This window comes from Neltuma alba, unplaced genomic scaffold, assembly GCF_004799145.2.
Source record: "Neltuma alba isolate B1F8T4 unplaced genomic scaffold, ASM479914v2 tig00013177_pilon, whole genome shotgun sequence".
Taxonomy (NCBI): domain Eukaryota; kingdom Viridiplantae; phylum Streptophyta; class Magnoliopsida; order Fabales; family Fabaceae; genus Neltuma; species Neltuma alba.
In genome coordinates this window covers 173,151-186,128 of record NW_021637487.1, presented here as the reverse complement: position 1 = coordinate 186,128, position 12,978 = coordinate 173,151, and the positions used below count along the sequence as shown (strand labels likewise).

General features: G+C 36.0%; 1 long non-coding RNA gene and 1 pseudogene across 1 annotated transcript; one reads left to right on the top strand and one right to left on the bottom strand.

The window, feature by feature from the left end:
• The first annotated feature begins 1,148 nt into the window (after window positions 1-1,148).
• On the top strand, window positions 1,149-12,258 carry LOC114735104 (serine/threonine-protein kinase BLUS1-like; annotated as a pseudogene).
• On the bottom strand, window positions 8,317-9,183 carry LOC114735088 (uncharacterized). Its single transcript, XR_003739238.1, has 2 exons — window positions 8,413-9,183; window positions 8,317-8,372 (listed from the first exon to the last, which is right to left on the bottom strand). It is a non-coding gene; the product is annotated as an uncharacterized LOC114735088 (long non-coding RNA).
• Window positions 12,259-12,978: the final 720 nt, after the last annotated feature.

The window sequence follows — 12,978 nt, the reverse complement described above, 5'->3', positions numbered from 1 at the left end:
ATCGGGGTCATCATGTCATGTGAGTTGACTTCGTCAATTGGGCTCACTTTTCTTGGGCTGGTGTTGGTGATCCAATAAGTAAGGCCCAAAACAGGAGCCTCCTTTCATATCCTGGATCTCGAAGCCGCGTGCATTGGGTTTGGGCCTTGACCAGGTCAGCCCATGTTCCGCATGTTTCCCTTTCACCACCATGAAAGACTTGTAGCATGTTTTACCCAAAAAAAAAAAAAAAGACTTGTAGCATGAGTTATACTGCATGTACTATTCAATGCTCCTCTAATTCTAAATGCAAAATATTATTAATTAAGATAGTTGTTTTGGCCTAATATAAGTCTATAATTCACTGTATCTTTTAAAAATTACATATACTGAAAAGATATTTCAGATTATTTTCCATAGAAATAATTAAAAAATATTTAAGAAATCATTTTTTTCAAATAATTAGTTCAAATAATTAATTTTTTCGAATTAATTGACTAGTTGGCACATTCAGCATAAAAAAAATAGAAGGTAAAAGTTTTTTTTAAAAAAATAATACTTCTCCTGTTCTATTGTATCACAAAATGAGTACTGTTCCACCAATCTGGCGCGAAATTTAAAGGTCTGGCTCCTGTCACAGTCACTTGCATTCCTTTTGTCTCCTCTTGGCGCTCACAAGTTCCCAACACAAATCTCTTCCACTCACATATTCAGCGGCTGGGGACTAAGGGTCGGCGAGTTTATCAACAACGAGCGAGTTTGAACACAACTATGAATCTATGATTATGGGACGCGTCAATCAGATAGAGGAAGCGTCCATCAACTGGAAAGCGTCGGTTTCCAGTGGGAGTCCTTTCGAATGGATCTATCAAGTCATAATAAAGTCATAACGCCACCGAGTCATTAATCTTAAGTAGTGTATCGTGGATATGTTTTTATTTAGTTAACCAATATTTTCCCGCTAAAAGTTCCTTTTTTCTTCTCCCATGTAAGGAGGCAAATGGCAAAACGACTAATACTAATTACACAAATAAAGACATGCCACGTTATCAATTGATTGTGCAATTAACTAAGTGACTGAGTAATTGATGACGTGAATTACAAGTTTGTGATTATGGGGGGACCTTCATGAAGGGAAACTTTCCTATTGTTTCTCTCTCATTTTTACGGGTTTACAAGAATCTTAAAATCGGTGACAGATTCGATACCTGCACCTATTAAAGGCTTCGACCGTTTGTCATTGACACAAAGGAGGATGCTCACAGAGAGAAAAGAAGCTGAAGCCAACTGAACTTCCAGTCCTCCTCAGTTATCGTCGTCCTCATCACAGTCACCTGAGATCAACTAGACGTGGTGGTCGACGAGCAGTTGAACCGCAGCAAAATCATCTTTGGTTTTCTCGGTGATTCCTTTCCTCTGATCAGGTCAGTTTCTGGTTCAAGCGAAGATTCCTTGTACCCAAATCCCAGGCTAGCATGTCGTTTGTCATGAATCTTGAATTCATTATAGTTCGTTTTTAAAGATGCCTGACGGTGAAAAAAATTAACTTTTTAATTAGTTTATTAGTTGCATGTTTTTCATGGCTATCGTGGGTAACGATAATTAGTTGGTCGAAGTGGGAATCCTGGGTAGCGGTAAAAGTTATTGAAACGGGCTTGCATATGTTTACGCTGCAAATCATATTAACTTTGATGAATCAAAATGCCAACGAAAAAGAGAAGATGCGAAGTTAAGTACTAATAAGATTGGCTAATTGCAGAACTGAGACATGTACTTAAGTTGGCAATAAAAGCGCCTGGATTTTTGTATGGCTTTTTTGTCGGTTATTTGGAGTTTTGGTGGATGAAGGATAGAGGTAGATATTTTGGCAAGGGAAAGGTCTATCCCTGGGTGATTGTCTTTGGCTTGTTTTATTGGCAGCGCTTAGGATATAGCAACACTTACAGCTAATGAGGTAAGACAATGAAATAGCCTTTTCTTTTTCTGTTTTCCCTGCAAGGTATGCTTGTATTTGTCATCAAAACTCCTATATGGTATTTAAAAGAAGAATTTCTTTTTTCAAGGATGGAAGGTAAATATGCTAAAGTGCTGTTTTTACTTAGAGTATCACAGCTTTAGAATTAATTTGTATTTGAACTGAATCAATGCTAATAGAAAAGGCATTCTTATAAATTTTTATCATTCTCTTGCATAATCGATTGGAGTTTGCCTGTAAGGTTTTGGCGGATCTTAGCATAGCAATCTGAGAGAAAGTAGTGAAGCAGACGCACGGGTAAAGGTTTATTTCTAGTGATGATAGTCAAAGTGGCTTTTGAAGGTTGAAGAAGTAGAGAAATTGCATATGGATGTTGCCTCTTGACGGTAATTCAGAGATAGTGAAAGCAGTGCTACTATATTTAGTTTTCCTTCCTTTTTTCGTGCTGGGGAGCTCAAAGGAATCTAAGGATGCTCAATCATGAGATATGCCTTGGGGCCGTTAAGGTAGAAAAGACTTGTATGTTTTTCTCTTTGACGAGTTCCTTGGAGTGTCAACATATAAATGAATGAAATGGAGCTTTGAAAAACTGAATTAATTAGAATTTCCATCCCTATGTGATTTTGCATTCAGTTAGGAGAGCATGACGTTCTCTATACTAATCAATATTGAGAACTTTGACTTGCATTTGAAAAACTGTATTAACTTTTCCTATTTAGTTTATTTTATGAAAATATTTTGAGTGAAATCCTTTCGCATTATTATATACATAGATCTCACTCTGTTATGAGAATATGCCTAGTTACCCTCTTTAGAATTTTGAAACACGTTACCACTTAGACAAAAATTTGTTATATATGCCATTTTTTAGTCAAAATATTTAAGATGCATGTGTGCCATTTTCCAAAAAAGGTGAATGCCGCAGCTTCGTTTTTTTCCATACGCTGGGCAAAAGGTGGGCATCATAGCAGTGCCAGGCTGAGGCTGCTCCACATCGAGGTTTTAAGACTGTTGAGCTTCTTGTCTCTATGCTATTGCTATTAAAGACCCTGTATGCTCTTAACCCTCTCATCATTTAAGAATATTGATTGAACTTACCTCAATTTTCCTTCAACTTCTTTTCTCTCCTCTTATCAGTGGAGTTTCTGCTTCTAGGAGCTGTCAACCCTGATCCTTCCAATTAAAGTAGAATTGCAGAAGAATCAAGTGGAGAGAAATGCTAAGCCAGTGGGAGAGACAGGGTTAGATACCTGTTGAATAGAACAGTAAGGAAAATAAAAATAAAAAATAAAAAAATGCCAGTGCTCCTGATCTAATGCAGCAAATAGCTGTTTGTTTTCAGATTTTCAAAAATTTAAATTAGTTTTTCCAAAAATTAGAGCAGTAAATAACTTAACAAATCGATTGTTTAATGTTGTTTCTTTTTGAATTTTAAAATGAGAAAGAAATAGATAAAACAATCACACCTTGGGCTCTGTTTCCCATCAGGATTCAGAATATATAATACATTCTAAATTTAGTTTATGTGGTTTGTCTTGTTTCATGTGGGAGGGATGGAACATATGTCTATAGGTGGAGTTAATGGGATAAAATTTATGCTGTTTTCACTTTTCAAGGTTTGTGATCTAAATTTATGCCCAAAAAGAATGGAGCATGTATCAGAAAAAAGATTTCCTCTCAATGATGAAGATTATAAGCTGTATGAAGAAATTGGGGATGGAGTTAGCGCTACTGTGTACAGGGCTCTTTGTATTCCACTCAACAAGGAAGTTGCAATCAAGGTTCTCGATCTAGAAAAGTGCAATAATGATCTGGTAGGTTGGCTAAATCTCACACAACATGAGTGCTTACTCCTTTTCAGTTTCTTGTGCGTGTGTGCTTTATTTGACTTATCAGCATGCAATACTTTGTTTTTTTCCCCCAGATGCTCCCCTCCTCGTCAAAACTCCCCAATTAGAGATTATTTTAAGATGTTGCCTTAGTTCACAAAACATTCTCATCCAAATGAAAATAACTTCCGAAGAATTTACAAACAAATGAGCTGCTGTTTCTGAACTTGGATTTGCACACAACACATCTGTGAATTTTCAACTTGTCATCCTGTAGAAAATATGTAGAATAGAAACAATAATACCACTGCATTTGTTAATAGTCAAAGACTTGGCAACATTTTTCTCTTTTGATATGCGGATCAGGAGTAAAAGTTATAGGGATTGTTTGTCTGATTACTTACCAGACTTGTAGCCCCAAAAGGTGTGTATGTAAAGCCCATCATTGTACATAAGTTACATGAAAAAGTAATGACCCTTTTTGCTTAATATTCTGGCTTCTCCCTCCCTCAATAACTCACACTTTTGGGTACTCTCATTACCCAACGTCAGACAGCCCATGCCACACATCCATTGATTTCATATTAAATTCATATAATGTCGGAAACTTTGACATTTGTGCAGGATGGCATCAGGAGAGAGGTACAGACAATGACCTTGACAAATCATCCAAATGTTTTATGCTCACACTGCTCTTTCACCACTGGACACAATCTTTGGGTGGTGATGCCATACATGTCTGGGGGATCCTGCCTTCATATAATGAAATCTTCCTATGCTGAGGGTTTTGAAGAGCCTGTTATTGCTACTTTGCTGCGAGAGGTTCTCAAAGCTCTTGTCTACCTTCATGCCCATGGACACATACATAGAGATGTCAAGGTATTTCAATTTTGCCTGTTTTTTGTATTATGAATAACAGGGCTAGACTTCTTCATCAATTGAATTGTGACTGGTTGAATCAGAGACTACGAAGACATCTGTTTTTTGGTTTTCTGAATTTACTCTATGCCTTGAAGTCGAATCTGAACCCTGGAATCTGAAGCCTTCATCTGTCAGAGAATTGTCTCTATCTTTGCCCCAACTTGTTGGTCTTTTCTTTTAACCCCGAGAAATTTTCGTAATTATGCAGGCTGGCAATATTCTGGTTGATTGTAAAGGTACTGTTAAGTTAGCTGACTTTGGGGTGTCAGCATGTATGTTTGATGCTGGAGATAGGCAACGTTCAAGAAACACTTTTGTGGGAACTCCTTGCTGGTATCATTTTGTTTGCTTTAGGCTCCCTATAGAGTAGGTTATTACATGAAACCTTGATATCATCCTTTTCCTATGTATATTGAAGTTTTGAGCCCAACATTTTCTACAGGATGGCTCCTGAAGTTATGCAGCAATTACATGGATATGATTTTAAGTGAGTGTCTCTTATCCTTCCCTCCCAATTTCATTGCTCATGTGCTTCCTTTCCATAATGTTCCCTGATATGTTAGTTTTTGCTGGTATTTATATTACTTATTTTGTTTTCTAACAGAGCAGACATATGGTCATTTGGTATAACAGCACTTGAACTTGCTCATGGCCATGCCCCATTTTCCAAGTATCCTCCAATGAAAGTAATTTGCATGTCTTCGGAATATTCTTACATGTGCCTACTGATGCCCTTCTCTGCTAGTTGTTTTTATGAACTCTGAGTTGACCCTTTTCTGCTTCTGCTTCTTTTCCTTATTGCAGGTTTTGCTTATGACTTTACAAAATGCCCCTCCTGGCCTTGATTATGAAAGAGACAAGAGATTTCCAAAGGTGTGGTTCTCATTTAAAATTTTGCAGATTTTTGCTTTCAAAAAGTAGTTTACTGATTGCCCTCGTTCCTTTCCTAGTCTTTCAGAGAGATGGTTGCCGCTTGCCTAGTGAAGGACCCAAAGAAACGTCCAAGTTCAGAAAAGCTTTTAAGGCATCCCTTCTTTAAACATGCTCGCTCCATTGAATATCTGTCTCAGACCATCTTGGATGGCGTTGCTCCATTAGGAGATCGTTTTAGGATGCTGAAGGTTAGCTGTTTATTTCTGAAATTTTTCCAGTTCTATGTGAACAGTCATGGCTATTGCCATAGTTCCTCTAAGTTGCTTTTTTTGTTCCAGGCGAAAGAAGCAGATTTATTGGTGCAGAACAAGGCTCTTTATGAGGATAAGGAACAATTATCTCAGGTGGGATCATTTTCTGTTGAGTAAATGCTTACTCTGGCATCTGCTATTATTCTATTTTCATTTTCTTGTCAAGGTTAGATGCATGCTACTTTGCCGGAATATGTTCTTTTCGTTATGTTGCATGCAATTTTCATTCTATCAAGTTGCCTTTTTGTCTTCCTTTTGAGTTTTTTCTGGACTGATTAAACTGAGCTCTATATGTCCATGTTTTCCATGGCGTGATTTTATTATGCCATCTGTGTATTTCCTGTACTCCGTGCTTGGTTTTTTTTATGGCTAGAATTATCTTCAGAATAATATATATATATATATATTGTTCTGATAAGTTTAGTTGGGATTTTATCATAATAAATCTGTGATGACCTACCTGTTAATGATTGTTCACTACTGAGCACTATTGTTATTATTATTTAGCAATGATAAAAAGAAAAAAGGACTATGTAAATTAAGTTTATGCTTTGAAGAGATAAATTTAAGTCAGCCTTCTTATGGATATATAATATCTAGCATGCACCCCTAGTTGATTAAAGATAACACTTCTTTAATAGCTCCTGTTTAAGAACTAACGCCACATAGTTGATATGATTTATGATATATATAAATTTCTACCATGAAAGAGATAACATGGAAGGGGAAATTATTTGCAGAATTCATTTAGAGCAGAAGAATAACTTTAGAAAAATTTATTTAAAACTTTTATTTGACATAATACAGTGGTGAGCCTCGGAAATGCCTGGATAGGCTTTTTCATGCTGAGTTTCCTTCTTTAAAAGCGTAAGGGTGCTATTTCTCTCGTCTGAAGTGCGTGTTTATGCTTCTGAAAACTTTCATACAGCCATATGCTGAATTTGTATGCTGTGCTCGTGGATCAATGTAGTTAGTGTGCTTCCAATATTGAGGATGTTAGAATCCAATATATCTGAATTTAATCATGTGATTGACTTTCAGAAAGAATACATACGGGGAATTAGTGCTTGGAATTTCGACCTTGAGGATTTAAGAAGTCAAGCTGCTCTAGTAAGTATATCCACTATACTACACATTATTATCTGGATTTTTTATATATAACTTGAGTGGAGAAGTTGGACAATATTGGGCATTTTAATCTTTATCTCAAAACCAGCTATTTGTTGACTACAGATTCAAGATGATGGCATGCCAAATGCAGAAGAACCAGAAATGTGTTTGACGGTGTTGGGGTTCCTGCAGAGGGGCCTTCTTCTGTAGCAACTAATCATTCATATACTGAACCCATACTGGGCAAGGAGGTACCCTTATCGTCATTTAATGATCAATTAGCATATATTCTGGTGATCTTCCTTTTGACTCATGTCTTTGAACTGAAGACGTTTTGATTCCGAACATGCTCTTTCTGGATTCATTCTTGTCTTGGCATTTGAATGACTGTTATTTTAGGATGGGTTCAATGATGTTCAAGATTTGGAGAGTTCACCTGCTCCATTTCCTACTAAACCTCTTCAAGCACTCAAGTATGATTACTTCCTGGCCCCATTTTTCTTTGTATTTTTTTAAATTTTAGTTTTTATACTCTTTTCTTGCTCTATCATTGTGCTTTGATCATGATTATTTTTTGGATTTAATGATGTAGAAGCTTTTGTTTTTTGCTTTCACAGTGTTCACTGTAACTCGACAAAAAGTGGGGACTTTATTATATGGTTATTCGTTAAAGTCCTTCCTGTATCATATTCATAGTTGAATAAACCTTAATATGCACTGTAACGTTGCACATATGCCCCCTCATACAGTCCACAATAATACGTCCATCTCTTGTGGAAGGTTCATTTGGCCATGTTGCTCAAAATCCTTTAGTTTTAAATTCTTTTCTGAACTTCGTTTGTAATTCTTTCTCTTTCTAACCAAAATAATGGTTTCAATGCTGAAGTTGTTGAAAGTAATCCAAAGTATTGCGTGCCTTTTTTCCATTTTCTATTTATACCAAGATTACTCAAGAAATGTTAACGATGTAGCTCACATATCAGCATTGAAGCAATTTATAGTTTTATACTTTTCAGAGGAAACTTGAAAGCTATATTTATGTTTTGATGTATGAATTGTGCGGAGATTGTTTCAATCATGCAGAGGTCATCTCGCTATTTGTGAGAACAGTGTCAATAATGCTGCTTTGGGAGATTCAGATCACGATGATGGAAGAAATGAGAATAACATCTCTGGGACAAATAGTTCATTGCGAAAAACGCTATAGCTGAGCATATAAAGTTGGGTGGTTCTCTGCTGCCTGATGGTTCTTTTTCTACAAAAAAATTTATTCCTGATGGGGACAGGTAGGTTTTAACGTCTGTGTAGTTATTTTTTTCCCCTGCTACTGTGATTTATCTTTTGGTTTTGGTATCTATACTCTTTGCAGACCTTCTAATTAGATGCTTGGAGAGTATTCTCTTGTTTAAAGGACTTAAGCTGGCTTTAGGACACTGAGGCAATGCTTCTCAGGTGTTTGCTTTTAGGTTTTCCTAGAAAAGCATAATCTTTTCAAGAATTTTCCGCAAAAGATCAAATCATATGGTGCAGAACTGTAAAACCTGATTAAACATGGACACTTCAGTAAAGGAGCCATGTTTGTGTCTAACACTGTATAAAACATGACAGCACACTTTGTGACACTTTAAATTGCACAGGTACTCCTGTGTTTAGCAATTGTCCAATCTAACATGTTAGTAACGAATATCAGATAATTTTATCCCAAAAAAAAAAAACAGAATAGGAAACAGAGATACTTAAAATTTTGTTATATGCCCATGACTGTGACTCATGTCTGTGCGTACCCATGCCATGCTTTCTAGTTTAAAATTATCCGCTTGCCTTTTTTTTATTGAAGAATGTAGGGAAATAAAGACAGTCAAAATGTGGTTACTAACTTACATAGGAAGGCGCCTATTTGTCTTTATATAATTGTAAATTTGGTTTAAGCACAAAGACTAACTTAAATGGTACGGGCCCGGTGCAATAATGGTGAACTCTTAGCCTATCTTTCACTTCCTCTCAAGTTCAAAAGTGTATCTTATTACAAAGAAGACCCAGTTGAGTTAAAGGAGAAGTTTATTCTCACTTGGAATCCTAGTACCTGAGCATAAGGGTTGAGATAATTTTATCATTATGGGGCATGCTTGTTACTTTGATATTTTTGCATATTCAGGTTGCAATTTTTATGCTTGCTAATACCTTTGTGCATCTAAAAAGGGATTATCTGCAGCAGAAGTGTTACTTTGAGGGGAATAGTTGTCCATTGTTGTACCAACAGAAGAGAGACACCAACAGCCTCTCATCTGGTATGACTGTTCTCTTATTTGTTAATGTGATTGTTATGATCTTCAAATTTGTAATATTTTTCTTGAATCTAATTGAGTTCAATAATCTACAAATTAACCCATTGAGAAATGGTTATTACTGCATTCATAATTACAACGCTCTTTCTATATACAGTTGATGATGCATCAGAAGCATTTGTCCAGCGTAAGGGGCGATTCAAGGTCACATCAGCAGATCTCAGTCCTAAGGTAAGTCGTGTTCCATGACAGATCCACAGGGCTTCCTTTAACGCCAAACAATTAAAACTCTAATTTCAGCTGCAGACAACTCATAACTTGTTATATCTAGTTTTTCTGTTGGAATACTGCATGGACATGAATTGAGGTATTTGGACTCATGGGAGCATCTAGACGTCCGGAGTTTTACATTATCTTTGTATACTGAAGGATTAAGGGGCATCGTCATGTGTCAGTGTTGCTTTTTCAATAAAGTTCGTTCTATGTTGCTACTTTGAATTTTTGAAATTGGTGGCCCTTCATTGGCTACTTTTGGGGATGATATAAAAAGCTATGGGTGCATGTAGTATTAAATGTTTGACTTCATTTTTTAACTTTAAGGAGGATGAAATTTAGGTGATTTTACATTTCAGGCAATAGCTCGTAAACATTGCCATTTCTTTTGCTCATTCAGGGTCCTCTGAACTGCGCTTTTGGTCCTGTTTGTGGAGGTCTTTCCAGTGCACCAGAACAGAACCTCCCATCTACTTCTACGCTGGCATCACTGCAGTGCATTTTGCAGCAGAACATTATGCAAAGGGTATGCCTCTGTTTTATATCTTTTACCTTCTAATTCAAGTCTAAAAGACATTGTATTTCGGACAAATTTTCACAGGAAGAAATTATTAAATTAATGACGTACGCGGAGCAATCTTGTGGTAATGCTTCTATTCTTCTCGATTCATGCATTTTTCCTTTGATACTGTGGGCGGATGAGATTATTTGCTTCACTTCTACAGGTAGGAATATAGAACCTGTGGAGGCAGGAGTCGCTGATCTTTCGCAGGTGGGTGTCTATCCTTATTCTTTGTAGCTTAGAAAGCTCCTGATGTACATTTTATGATACAAAAGACTTGTGTCTAATTCTACTATGGGTGAAGGAACTTCTCTCCTTTAATTTGTCTGCATCTACAGCGTTTCATACGGTGCATCTTAGAAGCAGAATGTGTGTGTGTTCTTAGACTTCCCACTGACCTTTCAGATGACCTCATTTTTGTGACTTGCAGATGTCACCGACAACAACTAGGGAGAGAGAATTGCATTCTCAGGTGTTTCAACTCCAACAGAGGTAACTAAATAATTACTTCTTTTTTTGGCCAATGAGGTAACTAAATAATTTCTTCCTGATCCTTGAGTTTAACTTCAAACAAAATCTTATTATCAACACTTGTATCAGCATCGAGAGCCTTGTTGAGGAATTGCGAAGGCAAAAGATGAAAAGCTCCCAGGTACTTCAGTCACAGATGGCATTTGGTTTTCTCTAAAATATGTTTAATGTATTTTCCCCTTATCCAACATTGACAAATTTATAAACCTCTATATGATATAAAAACTTTAACGAGCCGCACTATTCATGAACCATGAAGTATGCTACCCATTTCTTGTACCCCGGTCCATATATAGGAATTACAATAGTTTATTTAAAAAGCATTAGGGAAATGCTTATTTGAGGACATTGAGATTTCTTATATTGCCTATTCTCTTAAGTTGCCTATATTCTGTTGAAACCAAATTTGGGCATATTTGAAATTGTAGGGGCTCTGATGCCCCTGTCCTCAAGATAGAGCATTGACTTGGATTGCCCTCCAAACTAAAGCGGCACACTAGCAAGGATCACAATGCGTAATGCTAGATCTTAGATCTTGATTATTTATTGCGTTTCTGCCTTCATAATTACCAGGAAGGGTTAATTCAAACTTTGATTTTTTAAGTTTATCCTTATTTTGGTATTGGTCCCTCAAGTTTCAAACCATAAGTTTTGGTCCCTCAAGTTTCTTTTTATTTAAAACATTAGTCCCTATAATCTAATAAAAACTTGGACTATTTTGCTCCTTGAGAGACCAAAACCTATAGTTTCAAACTTGAGGGACTAAAACCAAAATGAGGACAAATTTGAGGGACCAAAGATTATATTAACCCTACCAGGAATTCGTCATCACCTAGGGACACTTGTGACAGCTATGTAACTAGTGATATATGAAAATTTTAATCATATATAAGAATTTATAATGGTAAGTGAAAAGGAAAGATTATTATTGATAAATTGTCCAGTTACAACAAAAATCTTTATATACAATCATGTTGGAGTTGAAAAGCTATGAAGATCTACCCAGTACAGTTCATGAATCAATATAGTTTCGCATGACCCATAGATCACCATGTCCCGGTTAGCGGCAAGTGTCTTAGAATACCCGTGTTGATCTGTTAGTATGGGAAAATAACTTTTACTGTGCCAATTTATCTGAATGAGACCTTTATAGTCTTGCATGCCTATCCTCCAATGAAGCAAGTTTTGAAGATGTTATGTTGAAGTTCTTGTCTCTCGACACTTGAAATTTCTGTTAGGTGTCATTTAAAGCATCTCACCTTTGTTTTGTACGCAGTTAGAAAAACAGCTGGACTTGGCGGGCAAGGGCAACGGAATGGAAAAGTGAAGAGAAAGAAACTGAAGCTTACCATGGTGAGTTGATTGACATGTTCGGTGATTAATTCCTTGATGGTCTGCAACATAGAGGCAATTCGCTGTTGTATTTATTAGCGAATCCTGCGTTAAGCGTGCCTCAGGCAGACCGATTTAGAGATGCCATTTCTTAAATCAATGCATTTAAAACAAACATCTCTATGATCGTTTAGTTACAGAAACTATCTCAAGGATAAAACATGGACACAGATTGTTCTTCTCTTTACTCTCCAGGTCATCCTTTTTTTCACCCAAACTCTATAGTCAAGGTATGAGGCATCTAATAAAAGCATTTGTGCATTTCTCTATACAACGTACTATTAATTGTTACCAGTATTTGGAAACTTTATTGTCGGTGTCCTTTTAATTTTACCGATCATGAACTTGTAAAAAATATTTTTTTTCCCACAAGTTTTATTCATATTTTGGTACCGATGAGTGAAAAGAAAAAGCATTATGCACACTTCAAAGAACTAGCATGACTTTTCGAGACTTTAATTTTATTATAAGAGAAATTCCAAAAATATGATTCTTAAATTTCAAAATCAGTATTTATTATTACAATCATAGAATACATTTTTGTAGTAATTTTTAATTTGAAAATTTGAAATTTAATAGTTATTTTTTCTTGAGATTTTCCCTTTATTATACTCTTTTTAATATCTTAAATTTCACTAAATGGAGAATCTAAATTTAATTTTTAATTACCAATTATTTTTGGGTGGGGAATGAAATCATCATTTGAAATATTAAAAATAAAAATTTAATTTTACATTTACACCGTGCAAGTAGAATTTAGATAGATTGACACGCTTACCTCGCATCATATAATCTTAAATTCCTATTCATATTGATGTTCATAACAAGCTATAAGCATGTTCATGATAAACTATATGCTTCAGACTCTACAGAAAAGTAACCACTATCTGATCCGGTGGCCCAAAAAAAAAAACCCCTATTTAATCTACTAAAAAAC